Source organism: Ips typographus, linkage group LG4 (genome assembly GCF_016097725.1).
Source record: "Ips typographus isolate SLU linkage group LG4, UJ_Ityp_2.0, whole genome shotgun sequence".
In the NCBI taxonomy this organism is placed as follows: Eukaryota; Metazoa; Arthropoda; class Insecta; order Coleoptera; family Curculionidae; genus Ips; species Ips typographus.
The window spans coordinates 2421348-2438927 of NC_138425.1; the positions used below are offsets into that span (position 1 = coordinate 2421348).

At 34.7% G+C, this 17580-nt stretch overlaps 1 protein-coding gene across 7 annotated transcripts in view; it reads right to left on the reverse strand.

The window, feature by feature from the left end:
* EcR (Ecdysone receptor) overlaps positions 1–17580 on the reverse strand; it is a 106407-nt gene that overhangs the window by 11663 nt on the left and 77164 nt on the right. The gene's annotated exons all lie outside the window — the stretch shown is intronic.

A 17580-nucleotide genomic window follows, 5' to 3' on the forward strand; every position in this document is an offset into this window, starting at 1 on the left:
GTGGGTTGATGAGACGATTATCACCCTCATTATGATGTTATGATTGTAAATTTTGCCACATTTTTCAAGCTACCCACGTGTTTACCATCTTTGGAAAGTTTTTATGAGTCGTAAATTGGCAATTTATGTAGGTACCTGTTACTTTTACTAATTAATATTGTAATGGTGCACAATAGGAACGTAATTTATATTTTTAGCGCCCGTCAGTAAATGATTCTATTCACCTTTGACAATCTGTTTACAGGCTTGATTGTAGTTACTGACCTTGTTTCGTTGTGGGTCTATTTTAAAGTCGTTGCGTTGTAACTTATCACACTTCTGACATTTGTTAAGCAGTACTAATATTGTAAAAGTACCGAAAAAAAACACCTACAAACTCAATTAAACAAACACGCCTGCTGTTGCCAATGCTAATTTATTCCTGCACAGGTACACACACACACACGTTCTATTTATCTAGAATAAAATACGGCTGCCTATGACATAACTGCGTCATCTGGCTAATGACTTTCAAGCTGTGTCACGGTCATACTAGCCGTTCGTGAAACAAGTTTGCTTTTCTTGTAAATGTGTTTTACATGTTCAGAAACCGAGAGTCTTTGACTTACGGTCAGGATTTTTTTCTAGACTAGCCAACTGGTGTATTTGACGTTTTTCACATCGTTATCATAGAGAGTCAAAATTTTAGTATACAGGGTGGTCCAGTTTTAAATGTCAATAATTCACCAATCCATAGCCAATTAAAAAGTAAGTTGACATTCATTATGTCATTTTTTGAAAAGTGCTTCCTAAGGAAAATACAGTCCTTCAAATTTCTGTTTAAAAAATCGTTTTTTTTTGTCATAACTGTCAGACCGTTGGAGCAATATTGATCAAATTTGGAACAAGCACTTTATTACACGTTATTACGGTCAAAAACCCAAAACTAACCCAACCCAACTTAAAAATTGTCTTGGAAACGGAAAATTCACTTAAGAAGTTTAAAAAATATTATTGTAGCCAGTTTTCATAGTTTCCAGACAAACTAAAAGATTTTAGTTTTGAAAATCTAATTAGAAAAGATAAAAATTTCAGAAGCTTAAAAATTGTGTTTGTAACCAGTTTTCATGCAAATCGAGAGACTTTAATACTAAAAATTGACTTGTAGACATAAAAACTACGTTTTCAAGAATTTGTTACTACAAATTCATACATTTAAACCTTAAAAATTGACTTGAACCCCAAAATGTGACTGAACTAATGAAAAGTGACTTCAGAAGCTTAAAATTTGCATTTGAAGTAAGTTTTCATAATTTGAAGACAAATTTCAATATTTTAGTCTTGAAAACGAACTTTTCGTGCTTTTTACTCTGCTTTTCATTTTCTTCGAATTCTGGACTATTTTTAGTGCTTCAAAACTGCTTTCAGCTTGGAAAATCGAGTTTCAAGACTATCTTCACCAAGTTATTGACATAGCAAACTTAAAAAACAATTTTTACATTCTTCATAGACTTAAAATAGCATTCCAAGCTTTGTCACTATTAAACGACTTCTAGACACCTCAGTGCTAAAAATTCGGGTATTTCTTATTAAACTAGACTGTTTTTAGTATTTTAAGGCTGTTTTCAGTGCCTCAAATCGAGTTTCAAGACTATCTTTACAAAGTTTTTGACTTATCAGGCCTAAAAGCCAGTGTGTCAACTGACCATAGTCTTGAAAATGTTATTTCAAGCTTCTTCACTATTAAATTGACTTCTACACTCATAGGTGCAATAAATTGTAGCACCTCTAAGAAATTCAGACTGTTTTTAGTGCTTTTTAAGACTGAAAAATCGAGTTTAAGACTATTTCCAAAAGTCAAGTTTCTTCAGTAATAAAAGTAAACAATTTTGGTACCAAATGCTACAATAATAGTCTTGAGAACTAATTTTTAGAAATAAAATAGTCCGAAAATTTAATTTACTTCTAGACTTGTTGTCCAGTCCAGAAAATTGAGTTGTACAGCAATTAAAGTCTTGAAAATATACTTTTGGACTCAGTAGCAAGTCAGTTCTAGCATTAAAAGTCAACTTTTATACTATTTTTAGTAGTAAAAAATGAGTTTCATGCACAATACAATCTTTGTTTTGATTTTCGGACTTTTTTTAGTTCTTGAATGCCAGTTTCAGACACTCAACCAGAATGGCAGTATGAGACAGCGAATCATAAGACCATTCCTAGTAGTAAAAAAGTTTTTAGACTATTCAGTACAAATTTGGACTTTCACAAGTCTTGGATGTTCAGTTTTAAACTATAAAACGATTTTTTAAATTGAAATTTGGAAGATTGTATCTTCCTTAGGAAACGTTTTTCAGAAAAATGACATAATGCAAGTCAACTTATTTTTTGATTAGCTATCAAATGGTGAATTATTGACACTTAAAACTGGACCACCCTGTACAATAATCTCACTGAGGTATAGTAGTTTTAACATGGCAAGTTTACCCCTTTCCTTCTGCTTACTCTGTTATCTTGCATCTTTTTTAACTTGGTATGGATTAAATCTATCATTAATTCATACATTTATCTTTTAGTATTAAATAACCAGAGTAGACGCTAAATGCTTGAAATACACTTTCAATGTACGCGAGCCCCTTAATGGCAATGGTATTCCTCTGTGAGACCAGTTTTTCAGATGCGATCTTGTTTTCAATTTAATCGACCGCGAATAAAACCTGTTTCTCATTTGAAATGTTATTCTTGATTGAAAGCTGATTTATTAATCTAGATTGTCGATCAATTAATTTCACTTGGCACTGAAATCCTTTTAACGAAAAGAAGTAGAAAAAAAACACAATGAATTAGCTGACAACATTGATCAAACTACGCTGAAGTTCTAAGGCCATTTGGGAAATTTAAAAGTAATAATTTCTAAGCAACCAAAATTCTTATCGTATTCCCACGAACTTGGTTGTTCAAAAGGAGCGTAAACGTCACGCAACCAACAATAATAGTCAAGGCCCAAGGAACCAGTTCACTGCTAAGGTCTAATGGCTACGGTTGGCTTCTTTCATCTTTTACGACTGTGTAATTTGGGGAAATATGCTACATTGTACATAAAAATTGTGATTATTGTTTTCGGGTTTTTACTGCTGTAACTACATGAGACCATTGTCCTTACCTGACAAGGTTGTAATTATGGAATTTAGGCAGTCTAGCATAGAAGACGTGTGATACGTCGTATTTTTAAGATTCCAGACTGTCACCTGACTCTGCGCTTTTCGAAAGTGGGTTAACGGGCTATCGAAAATGTGATAATGCTAATACTATGGCAAATTACTAACCTTAAAACGAGTTTTATCAGCGCTTAACGAAACTGGGTTAGGTAAACATTGGTTGGTTTACGCACCAAGGACCAGGATATTGTTTTTTTAATTGTGTTATGTCACCGAACTACTTTCGGTTGAATTAAAATGTTACACCATTATTGTAGTCTCGCTGGGTTATGACATTTCTGGTAGAATTGCTCTTACTCACTCTAAACAGGTCACCAAGTCTCAAAATCATTTTAAAAGTGGCTAATCGATTTATTTAGACAACAAAACAAAATGACCTTAATTCAGTGGCATTGAATATTTGACAAAAAGATTAAAATTTTGTGTTTAGCGTAACAAAAATTTGATAACACTTTATCGACCGCGAAGAACTAACTTGAGTGACCTTTAAAGTCTCAATCTGAAAGAATTGTCTGCTCAAGGTTCTACACTATTATTATTATACAAGGAAGGTAAAGCACATATTATCACATCAATGTTGCGTAAACTGTTAACGTGTAATGTTAATGCAGGTAGTGGCTCGTCACGTTTTGATTTCGATTTTTTTTAACGTTCTAAAATCGCTTTTGTCTTGCATCTTGCATAGCGTTGAAATGTTGGACAATTCATTTGTAATTGCATCAGTATTCTTCGGAGGGTGTGTCTTTTACATGATTGTAATGTTATTAAAAGTGGAGAGACCATTCAAAACCCGAATTGATCGATTGCATAGTTACCATACAACTTCCCATTGATATTCAGTAGTCGAACGAGGCGGTTTAGTCAGCCTGTTCGGTAAACGTCTAAACCGAAAGGAGTGCCAGAGGACTCCATTGTTATTCGTATCTCCACGGAGCCATTTTATTCAAATTAGTTAACAAGCCCACGTGGGTTGCATCTTCTGCTTCAAGAATTCGAGATATTGTTATTTTCGAGGCATGCGACGGCCTTGGAGTGAACCAGGAGAACGTCAAGGACAGTCAAGTTTAAGCCATCGCACCTTCGATATTCAAATACTCTGTTCTAAATTGTTATGATCTGACATAAATAAACGATCATCTGTCAAGTTATCTGGCTCAACCAGCACGACAAAAAAAAAAGATTAAATTGACATCAAACACTACATTCTCCGGCTTTTTATCTAAAATTAAACGACCTAGTTAACAGACGACTTCAATGTCACGATACAAATATTTTTTAATCTTATATACTTTATTTTCGTCTCGAATTTCTAGGTTAATAATCGTTTAAATAATCGGAAGGCCTTGTGTGCGGTTACGCCATTTGGCGATAATCAAACAATTGATCCTGATAAAAGAGGACCGTAAAAATCTGACATTTCAACACTTACACCTCCGTTTTGTAATTTTTCTTCAGGCTGAAACAGTGTGCCTTACCTGAAACAAAAAAAAATGGGTTAATCATCTGTTCGTGTTAGCTACATCATTCTTCAATTCGAAATGATGTGAAAGTTGCATTTAAAGGAGGAGATGAAAGTGGATCATTTCATAATCATTTGTAAAGCAGTTTAATAACTGCTCTTAAACTATCTTACTAGAAAAATTTGGAACATTTAGTTACATAATGATTCACAATAAATTACTATCATGATAGGAGTTTACAGCAATGCACCAATTAGAGCAGAAATTTAAGATAGTTGACACGTATACACCAGTTTTCGATCAGGTCAAAGACTTTTAGTAATAAAGTTGATCAAAAAATGTCTGTTTTAACAATTGCACTAGTTAATACGTTGCAAATTGATATGACTTTTGTGCAAACTACAGTCGAATCGGTTAAAGTTCAAGGTGACCAATTAGACAGTTAACCTTTCTAATTTCAGCATTATTACCCAATCGCGACCGTTTTGCCAATGCGAGGGATGTTAAAACACTTTGAGATTCAAATCTTAGACTGTTAATTAAACCTGTTCAATAGTACGTATAAACTGACAAAAGTTACGAAACCAACAGTTGCTGTTTCAAGCTGGGACTGTAATAATTTACATCACGGTAATTAGTCCCATATGACCCGCATTTTCGTGTAGAGGTTGCCATATCCGATACGCAGGGGTCCTTCATGAAATTATCATTAATCAAGTAAACTTATAGGGGTACGTACGGGACGAATAAAAAGTTTTATAAGGGAGAGGGGAAGTAAACTTTGACGACTAACGGACAGCAAACAGCTGCTCAATTTTTAAAACAGTTTTTTCTGGTCAACACATCACTTTCCTGACGGCCAATAACCAACAAAGACAACCCAAATCGATCGACTATGCGATTTTATTGGTCGCCGTCGCAACACCAGATAAGTGGGTCACTAAACCTACTTTCAATAGCATTGATAGTGACGCAACTTTATATTGTTGAAAATCTTTATTTGGTCGTTACTATACCATTACATTAGCGGCGGCATTGACTTTAAACCATATGGAGTGGAAACGACGAGAAAGTATTTCTTTTTGCTCCGGTCGAGTCTGAGGTTGACGGTCACGAAATTACACAACCTTATAAAGTATGTAGTAATCAATTTAGGATGAATCACATTAGCAAACATTTGAAAATTATTCACGTCACAATGTAAAATGGTGATGGAATAATATTTGACAGCACTATAGGAGGCGCGAGGGTCAGACAACACAAAAGCAGACGATCAATCATCATCGTTAGAGGTGAAATGTCAATTTTTTTATTGTCTGGCCAATAGTATCAGTTGAATGCATTTTATTAAGATACTGAAAGGCTAGAAGGGATTATTGAGATAGAAAGGTATCTTAGATAACCCAACACTCAGGTATAATCAACAGAGAAGATTAACATATCAATACAACAAACCAAAGAAGTCTTAAAGAATTTTTGACATGAAATTCCAATTTACAAGGTTGTTTGTAATGTATTAAACATGTAATTCTAAAACTTAAAATTGAATTGTAGTACAAGCCAAAGTGTTACTATTTATTATGAGAAGTAGTTTTTATTGGGTTTATACTTTTGACGCCATGTTTTCTTCTTCGGTTAATATTTTTTGTTTGGTTGAGTTGTGTGTTTTGGTGTATTTTTTCAGTAAAGAAAGAAACAATTACGCTAAAAATGTAGTTTATATGTAAATGTAGTTTACCTCTAAATCGGGTCAAAATGACGAGTGTAAACTATTTCGGTATTTTACAGTTTTCAGAAAAAGTTAAAGTTCTTCATTTACTTCAATCTGGTTAACAGCAAACTGTTTCAGAATACAATTGTCGTAAACTGAGTCTTTAAATCTGTCAGTTACCATTAACTACATTTAGATCGTTTGAATTGACTGACAGAATTGGTTTAGTTTTCAAGACTTATTTAATAGTGTAAACCGTTTCAGAGAGGCTGGAACCTGAGGAGGATGGTTGAGACTGCAGATTTTGCGTTGTTCCTGGACAAACAACATGGACTTTTTCTACGATTTGACGAGGACGATTACAACAAGTGAGTAGATATTGTCATGATTATTATCACCCTGAAGATGAGATTTACTCAAATCTCCCTCACCTCCTAGTTGCATGATAGTATCATCATAACTGGCATCAGATTCACCCTGACCATTCATTCTAATAATCTAGTAAATAAAGAAAATTTAAATAAATAAGCTTGAATAAAAATTCTATAATAGGGATGCCAAGTTATTTATAAGGTAAATAACTAAACCTATCTAACTTACTTTCTACCTGCTTCTAAATATATCATTGAAACTACAAATGTCTTTAATACAAAAAACTACAAACTACTTACAACTAATGCTCTTCGTCAAAGAGTCCAAATTGTCCAAAATAAACCGTCAGTTGACCAATCTTCTTCCTTTCCGTTGAGGTGGATTTTTAACTGCAAAGGCTGTATCTCGGTAACAGCCGGGAGGCCTCCTCGGTTATCGATTTAACCACTTCTGGAATAGGTCCTCTATCACAATCTGCTCCATGTCATAACGTGGACTAGACGGTACAATTGCTGGTAGCACTCGGTATTACACCCAGTAACTTCCGTTCCGGAAGGAAAAAGCTTTCTAAGATCCCCTGATCTTCAATAATCTGATTTTTGCTCGAATTTTTTAGAAAACTGACTTTCCAGCTCTCATTAACAGTCTCTCTTGACAATCAACAACCAAAAACAAAAACAACCTTTTTTCCCACCTTCTACCTCCACGTACCACCTTTTTCACCTCCTTTGAAGTTCATCAAGTAATACTGTTAATTTTCTTAATAACTACATACAATCCTACTAAAACTAACTATAATGGTAAACACTTGACATCCCTACAAAAATGTACCTTTTCTATAAATTTTCTTTATTTTCTTGAAAAAAAATCCTTATTTTCAATCATTCTATGAAATGTGTCAATACTGCAGAGCAATAACGTAGACGGATATTTAGGCTATTAAGAAATTTAAATTCAAAGTATTTCTCATTCTCATAACTCGATTGTTTTGTATATGTTTATAAAAGAAGCCCATATTAAGTAAGACTACCAACAATGTTGTTGATAATGCTGACTAAATCACAACTGTGTCATGTTGAAACAAACCCATCCAGATCCGTGTCAAATTTCAATAACAACGTGCATCAATATTATATTGTTTTGACACGGGCATGCCGACCAAAGCTGACTCGAGTGTTAAATTACATCATACGCAAACATCTTCTACGGTAATCGTGACAAAACCTGAGAAATAAAATTATAAGCCCCAAGTTCAACTGACCGTACAAGCATCGTCAAAGTGCTTTTGTTTCGTAGAGTGTCAGTCAGCTAGTAAACACTCACACCTCATAAATAAAATTAAATGGACGTGACTAATAGTAATTTATTATAAATATTAATTGTTTAAAACATGCAAACGTCCTCTGTTCGTCGGTGAATGCGAAAGAAACAACCGCATTCATTTAAAAAAAAAAAACAACACATTATGTGCAAATTTGGGGCAGTGGGAAAAAGGAACTGGAACTTCAAGGTGAAAGAAGCCCTACACGCAACGGCTCATCTGATTTTTGTTGCCCCCAATGTCGACGCACCTGCCCTTTCCGCACCCGTCAGAGGTCGGCCAATGTCAATGTCAGGGTCAACCTGATCAACATCTGCAATGTATGCAGGCCGGCTTTGCAACGAATGCAGCCTGATCGCATTAGCCTCGAACGGATATTAGATTTGCTGTTGTGCAGTGGCGTTCGATGCATATTTAAGGAAGCTCGAATTTTCGATTAGCAGGTGCATTCCTGCGTTTTCAGCATTAAAAGATTGGTTATACTTTCGCCAAATTGATCCCGGTCGTTTAGGCCATTATTGTGGCCTCGACAAGAAAGCAGACAACACCTGCTTTAGAAAAAAAATTGGACCAGATGTTCCCGAATTTTGCTGACCCTGAAAATACCATTCTACTGACCCATTTCGGACGAACCGGGGCCATATGCAACCAATTCGGTAATTATAGAGGTGGCCCCGCATTCAAATTAGGAAGAGAGAGCAACTGGCGAATGTGCCACGTCGATCCTCAGGCCCAGCACCTTTCGATTTATTCTCGGGTTAGCAGAGTTCCCAGAAAAAGATTATGTTTCCGTGTTGGGTTTTCGTGGTCGATTACATAACTTAGCGGTTAGCTGGTAGAGATTGAGTCGTTTTAGTTACGTTTGAAGTACAAAATGCTCTAAAATTGGTCCTTACATTATATTTGAAATTCTGGATTCAGTAATAGTATACGTTGCGAGCAATGTGCAATAGGGTTTAGATCACTGATACTTGCAGGCCACTCAAGGTAATTATAATTATTATTATGTCTCCATGGGTAACTTAAGTTTTCTTAGAGAACTTTGACAGCATGTGAATCAAATTTTACGGTACACAAATTTTATTTATCAGCTGTCGTTTGACACCCTCCGTTTTACACATTCACTTAATTGATTAAGCACTGAGGGGTGTTTGACCAAACATATACGGGTGGTACTTTAGCTGTTATACCCCAGAATGCTACAATGATAATGATACCCTTTTAAGACTACTTTACCAAGAAGTTAGTTTCCGTTTAGTGTTAAAAGCTAACCGTTTTATTATACAGGGTTTTTCAATGAAAGGTAGCCACCCTGAATATCTTATCCAAAATAATTTCTCTGTTAAAAAATGCTAAGACACGTCAACAAAGATTGCAAGGGGGACATCTTTTTACGTAGGATTTGAATTGCTGCCATCAGCCCCTTTGCCGCCATAGCCACCCCCACTAAGTTTTCAAATGGCACCATACCCTGTGTGGCACATCGTTGGAAAGGGTATTTCATAAGGAATTAATTGCACTATTTTATTTGTACATTTGCTTTGAATTGAGACTTTGAACCAATTGAAGTTGCTCTTTTGGGACACGTTGCAATGGATAATAATCAGTCTTTAAATCAAATTTCCCATGCATCGGGTGTTTCGAGAAGCAGTGTATGGAGAATTTTAAAAAAACACAATTTTCATCCATACAAGGTAAAATTGGTTCAGGAATTAAACGAAGATGACTATGATAGAAGACTACAATTTTGTGAAATGATGTCTACTAATCTGACAAACAACGTGAACTGGTTGTACAATATTTGCTTCAGTGATGAGTGTATGTTTTTTTTGAATAGAGAAGTGAACAGGCATAACTGTAGGTATTGGTCAGACACGAATCCACATTGGTTTAGGGAAACCCATACCCAATATCCAAAAAAACTTAATGTTTGGGCAGGTATTTTAGGAGACCACATCGTTGGTCCGTTTTTTATTGATGGTAATTTGAATGGCGCTACTTATCTTGAGCTTCTTGACACCACTGTTGATCCGACCATAACAGAGCTACTAGAAAATGATGAAAATTTATTTGAAAATCAACTAATTTTCCAACAAGACGATGCACCTCCACACTATTCACTTCCCGTTCGAGAATATCTGAACAATCGATTTCCTGGAAGATGGATTGGTAGACGTGGTCCCATGGAATGGCCTGCGTGATCACCCGACCTCACTCCGTTGGACTTTTTTCTAAGGGGGCATTTAAAATCTAAAGTCTATGCAACACAGCCGGCCAATATTGCAGACCTTAGGCAGAGAGTAATACATACCCACAACTTAGTGGGGGTGGCTATGGCAAAGGGGCAAAGGGGCTGATGGCAGAAATTCAAATCCTACGTAAAAAGATGTCCCCCTTGCAATCTTTGTTGACGTGTCTTAGCATTTTTTAACAGAGAAATAATTTTGGAAGATATTCAAGGTACTTTTCATTGAAAAGCCCTGTATACAAGAAGTAAGCGCGACAAATTTCAAATTTGCCCCGACCTTCGCGAAAGCAAAAAACACACGCGTTCTATAACTTTAATCATTCATTATTAACGATTCAATATCCCACATACACACATTGTATCGCCATCAATGAACAAAAGGCCAACAGGCAGGTCATTATGTGCGTAAAATGTTTTTAATCAACTGCCTAACATGATAAATTTACATGGTACAGAATAGAGTTTATAATATCGAATAATTATTATTAATATAATTAGAAGACAGATCCCATTAAAACTATATTAGACAAGGGCGTTGCGTTGAGTAACTGAATAATAATTACACCCGACATTTCCTGTTGAAATCTGTTTTGAGTCTTGTTTCGGCTGCTTGGTCCTTCGAGACATCATCATTTTCTTCGGGTGGTCCATAAGTAGGTCGCGATACTGGAAATGGTCAATACCAAAAACCTGTTGGCGTGTTTTTTTAATCGGTTTTAATGAATTTGACCCGGTTTAGTCACGTCGAACAACACACAAAATGATAAATTAAAACAAGACTGTGTTAAAAGTGGAAAACGAACGTTTACAAAAGCAATAACTGGTTAGGTACATACCCAACTGTCGCACCTACATTTTGTTTTTACTATTTACATTATTTATTTATTAACGTTAAGGTTCAGTGAACTCTTGCAATAATTATTACTATAATATTCTAATAAGTGATAGACCAAAATTGTGTTAACAATTCTTTGGAGCAACAGTTGCCCGAGATCGAATTTCTAAAACAGGAAATAGTCAGATGAAACGGTTGATTGCAGATGCACCTGACGTTCTAGTTGCATAACTAACCTTGAATTCTATTCCCCGTTGCCAAGAGAACCATATTTTTTTATCGTCCGAAACAAATTTTGCTGCTTTTGTCGGCCTAACGTGCATTCAAAACCAAAATTGCCATTGTCTCGGGGCTAATAATAAAAACATCAATTTGGCAGCCCGTTGCCATATGGGTTGCGATCCCTTCAAAACGTGAAAGAATGCACTTTTTTCAGTTCATAACAAAATCGTTGATGTTTGCTGTTTCTTCGTTGGTGAATAAAGCAATGCCTGGATTTCATTACTACGTGAACTGAATGTAAATGTCCATATCAAGATGTCGACAGGAACACATTTTATGGTCGATGCGTAGCTTTTTTGTAAACAATAAAGTACTTCGATATAATGATAGGATGAGCCGTTAATAGTCTGGAGGCAAAACGTTTCGACCAGTCAATAAATTAGGACTTAAGCTTGGTTTTATTGAAGTGATTAAATCAAAATATGCTCCAGGATACCGCAATACAGGAAAGCTCCAATTAATAAAAAATGTTGGTTATTGAAGAAAGGAAAAACGTTAAACGGACATCTGAAGCATCATATAGAATGAAATAATGACAAAATAACGATGGTGATTAACCTTGACTTGAAACATAGCAAATCACTCACAATTCACCAAAATGATTTCGTATAGTTGTCCTACATTACACAAAAGCTTTCGAGACCGCAATAATTGCACAATGTTGCACTTTCCCTGCGTACTGACGTGGCCAGAGTGAACAAACACCCTCTGGTTATTTAGTGATTCACGCAACGCCTTCAGGAGTTTTCTGAAAATCATTAGCTAATTTGTATGCAAAGGCAAATTGATTAAAATGTATATAAGTCGGGCCTAAAACCAAACAATCAATCATTGTGACCACAATAACATTAAAGAACCTAAGCCTGATTATTTGGAGACTGTTTGTAAACATTCTCGAGATTAACACGTGTAGATTGCCGCCGAATGTTTATATGTACATAAAAACCATATCTTAATGTCTTTCTACTTCCATGACAACCATTAAACTGCCGTTTTAACAATTGTTATCGTTTATTAGTGGTCAAGAATGGATATTTAACGCTGGAGGCCCTTTTTTGGAGACAGATTTATGGTCGGGAAATCGCCGCAATTCCTCAACGCGTCTAAGGTAACACCTATGGAATTCCTACAACAGAAAACATCCTCGAGAATGTATCAAATTATTCAAGAACCCAAATGTTAAAAACGCATTAAGACGTCGTCCGTTTTAGAAACTGGCTCGGACAACCTTGAAATACTTGGAGATTTGTTTGGTCGCTCCTGCGTCGTCGTACACGATTTTATCCTTTCACCAAATTACCAGTCTGGAGATGTATAAAATTCGATTCTACGTCTTACCTCTCCCATAAGAAATCAAGACTTAAGCGGCTTAATTTCGACCGAAACCGAAAAAAAACGGCATTTTCAAATGGTTTCAGTTGCGCCGACAGTAGGGTTTCAAACGACCGAGATTAGACCCGAATGACTCGACTAATTTTTTTTCTCCCCAAGAAATGGTCTGCTAGATATCATATTGAATTATATTATAATTAACCAAATTGATTCAATCTAGTCAAATCCAAAAACTTTAGATTGGAAAAGATATTTATACTAACATTTTAAAAAGAATAATATCCAGTAGAAAATTATAATCAGAAGTTTTCAATTTCTCCACAGAGTCCACAGTTTTGCAGTAAATTTTAGTTGAGAGCCTTATGGGCACAACAGCCTTTATAATAAGGAGAATCTGAAATGCCTAAAAAAAATTCCAAAAAAGGTATGGTCTGCTTGAGTTTTACTTATTGAATTATGTTGTAATGAGTCGGCAAGAATTGGTTTGATGTATTCAAAACATGAGTAGAATAATAATTTTCGATCGGTATTGGGTTCAGTTGATTCATGTATTTTATCCAAACTGCTACATCAACTTATAAAAGTGATACAGAAGATTGAGTTAAGAAATCATTGCCTGATGATTAATACTTTTTAGAAGTGTTAACAAGAATATTTAGTAAAAAATAAAAAATGCACCCACACACAAGACAATGATTTAAAAAGAAAACTTAACGAACTCAACAGAAACGTGAAGACTTTAATAGACCAATACAAACAAGACAAATGGGTGCAAGCATGCCAAGAAATCGTACATGACAACGAAAAAACATACTGGCAGAAAATTAAAAAACTACATACAAGAAAACAAATCCGCTAGGGACAATAAACGAAAATTGCACCGAACAATACACAGACCAAGACAAAGCTAACGCATTTGCTAGACATTTTCATAAAGCTTTTCAAACATCTACTAACCCTAACTTTGATGACCAAAACTGGACCTTAATAAACGACTGATACAACCAAACTGACAACAAATTTCCGTTAATCTCTCTCAAAAAACTTGACCAACCCAACCCAACTTAAAAATTATCTTGGAAACGATGAACATTGACTTAAAAAAAGGTTTTTGTAGTCTGTTTTCATAGTTTCCAGACAAAATAAAGAAAAATTGTCTCAGAAACCAGTACATTTACTTTGAAACGATGAAAATTTGTCACAGTTGTCACTTTGAAGTCAGTTGTCACAGTTTTTAGATAATTGAAAATTAACTTGTAGACATGAAAAACAATTTTTTCTAAAATTTTTGCCTACAAATTCACACATTTAAACTTTGAAAATTGCTTTGTACACCAAAAAAGATGACTTTGTACCAATCAAAAGTGACATCAGAAGCTTCAACTTTATATTTGAAGCAAGTTTTCATGATTTGAAAACATAATTTGCTATTTTAGTCTTAAATGCAGGATATTGACATTAGATTCATGAATATTGACTTGAATACTAACTTTTGAAGCTCTTCGAGATCTTCCCAAAGTTTTTGACTTATCAGGCCTGAAAGCCCAGTTTGTACACTGTCCATAGTCCTGGAAATTTCATTTCAAGCTTCTTCACTATTAAATTGACTTCTACACTTATCAGTGCAAAATATTGAAGCATTTCTCAGAAACTCCGACTGTTTTTAGTGCTTTTAGACTGAAAAATCGACTTTAAAACTATTTATAACAGTAAAAATCAAGTTTCAGACTGCTCACTGATGAAAGTAACAAATTTTGACACTAAATACTGTGATATTAATCTTGAACACTATTTTTTAGAATTGAATTAGTCCGAAAATTTAATTTGGACTGTTACCAGTGTTTAATTGAATTCTAGGAACAAGTTTTTAGACTATTCAATACAAATTTGGACTCTCACAAGTCTTGAATGATCAGTTTTACAGTTTTAAATTAGTCTAAAAATCCTGTTTTTCTTTGATTATTTTCAGTGTCAAAAATTAACTAGTAAACCTCTCAGATGATTAGATTTGAATCCTTTTGAACCATTTTAAAAAGATACGATAACCCAGGAAGACAGTGGTAATTGCTCCATAGTTAAACAGGGTGGATTTATTATCATGCGAGCTGAAATTTGCTGTTTCTCTTTGTTGCGATTTCATTTCAGGACACACTGTATAAAAATTTTGAATTGATTTACAGGGTGTTCAAAAGTTTAGTTTGAACTCTCAGGTTTTTTTTCTGCTATTTTTAGTGTCAAAAATTAACTTCTAACCTCACAGATGAATTTTGAATAATATCCAGTGACCATAGAAAATAGTGCAGGAAAATACTTGTTCCAAATTTGATCAAAATTGGTCTGGCAGTTTTTTAAACTGAATTTGGAGGTCTTCCCTAGAAAGCGTTCTTCAGGAAAATGACATAATGCATGTCATTTTTTGATGGGCTATCGAATGTTGAATTATTGACATTTAAAACTGGACCACCTTATATAATGCACCTAAATTGGTTTTACCACACTTATCGACAAAATATCAAAATGACTGATAAGAAAAATAATCAGCAATGTTTTTTGTACATTTATTAAAACCTGTCTAAAACACAGGATCAATAACACTTTTTCCAATGATCCTCGTGTGACCTCTACGGACCCACTAATCTTCGCAAATTCCCTCGATATCGTATACAAACATAGACAAACCAAAATGCAATGACCTCTTTTTCCGAAAAAGTGCAATTACCCCGCAGAGCACCTGGATGTGTTGACTCGTTCTGCGAAATTCGTCTAATAAACGCAAAATAATGATAAGAATGATAAGGTGCGGATTATTAGAGTGCGGCGTAAGGGGTCAATGATTTTTTTCTACGTCGTTTTGCCCTTGAAAGGTTAGTCAAATGTGTGTTTGACGATCGGGTCCTTGCCCTCGAATACACAGATAATTGTTGAGCAGGTCTAGACGGTTTATTTTACGAACTGTTGCTATTAAATTTTGGTGTATGGGATTTTTCGTATACGCGGATTAGCACGAGGACTCTTAAACAAATAGAACTAAAAACGTCATGTTTGTCATTTTGTTATACAAATAGATTCTTGCATTGCACTTGACTAATAACAAGATTCCTTGAATTTGACTATTGTGTAAAGTTTGTACTATTAATGTGTATCATTATCCCATTACCACACTGACACGTAAAGGACACACTGCAGATAATCCATGACCAATAAAATGCAACGTTACACTTGATATCAAAACATGGTGAATGAAATATCAAATGTCCATATCACTTTCCTGAAGTAGGACGCCAGGTTTAGTTTACATACAATTAATCATCACACCGTATCCTCCAGAAAATTAAAAAAACAAAACGGTGTCAATATATGGTGGAGGTTTTTTTTTTACGAAACGTCAAGCCATAATTCATGGGCCAGAACAAAAGCCAGCTACAACAAAAGAGCAACGTGACCCCTCTTGGAACTTAACTGGGATACAGTCATCAATCTTCCCATCGTGGGGTGCTGTAATATCAGCTTTAATGAACACGAATACTGAAACGGGGATTAATAGGCAAGTTAGAAAACTCGAAAAAATTACTCTTGACCCAAAATCGAAAATTCATGATAAATTGTTTCCAATATATTCCAAACAACTAAAAATAAGCGTTTGCTCATGTATGTCACAGGGTGGTCCAGTTTTAAATTTCAATAATTCACCAATCCATAGCCAATTAAAAAATAAGTTGACATTCATTATGTCATTTTCCTGAAAAATGCTTTTTAAGGAAAATACAGTCCTTCTGTTTAAAAAATCGTTTTTTTTTTTTGTCATAACTGTCAGACCGTTGGAGCAATATTGATCAAATTTGGAACAAGCACTTTATTACACGTTATTACGGTCAAAGACCTAAAACTAACCTAACCCAACTTAAAAATTGTCTTGAAAACGGAAAATTCACTTAAGAAGTTTAAAAAATATTATTGTAGCCAGTTTTCATAGTTTCCAGACAAACTAAAAGACTTTAGTTTTGAAAATTGAATTAGAAAAGATAAAAATTTCAGAAGCTTCAAAGTTGTGTTTGTAACCAGTTTTCATGCAAATCGAGAGACTTTAATACTAAAAATTGACTTGTAGACATAAAAACTACTATTTCAAGAATTTGTTACTACAAATTCATACATTTAAACCTTAAAAATTGACTTGAACCCCAAAATGTGACTGAACTAATGAAAAGGGACATCAGAAGCTTAAAATTTGCATGTGAAGTAAGTTTTCATAATTTGAAGACAAATTTCAGTCTTGAAAATAGACTTAGATGCAGGACATTGACATTAGATTCATGAAAATTGTCTTGAAAACGAACTTTTCGTGCTTTTCACTTTGCTTTTCATTTTCTTCGAATTCTGGACTATTTTTAGTGCTTCAAAACTGCTTTCAGCTTGGAAAATCGAGTTTCAAGACTATCTTCACCAAGTTATTGACATAGCAAACTTAAAAAATAATTTTTACATTCTTCATAGACTTAAAATAGCATTCCAAGCTTTGTCACTATTAAATCGACTTCTAGACACCTCAGTGCTAAAAATTCGTGTATTTCTTAATAAACTAGACTGTTTTTAGTGTTTTAAGGCTGTTTTCAGTGCCTTAAATCGAGTTTCAAGACTATCTTTACAAAGTTCTTGACTTATCAGGCCTAAAAGCCAGTTTGTCCACTGACCATAATCTTGAAAATGTTATTTCAAGCTTCTTCACTATTAAATTGACTTCTACACTCATAGGTGCAATAAATTGTAGCACCTCTAAGAAATTCAGACTGTTTTTAGTACTTTTTAAGACTGAAAAATCGAGTTT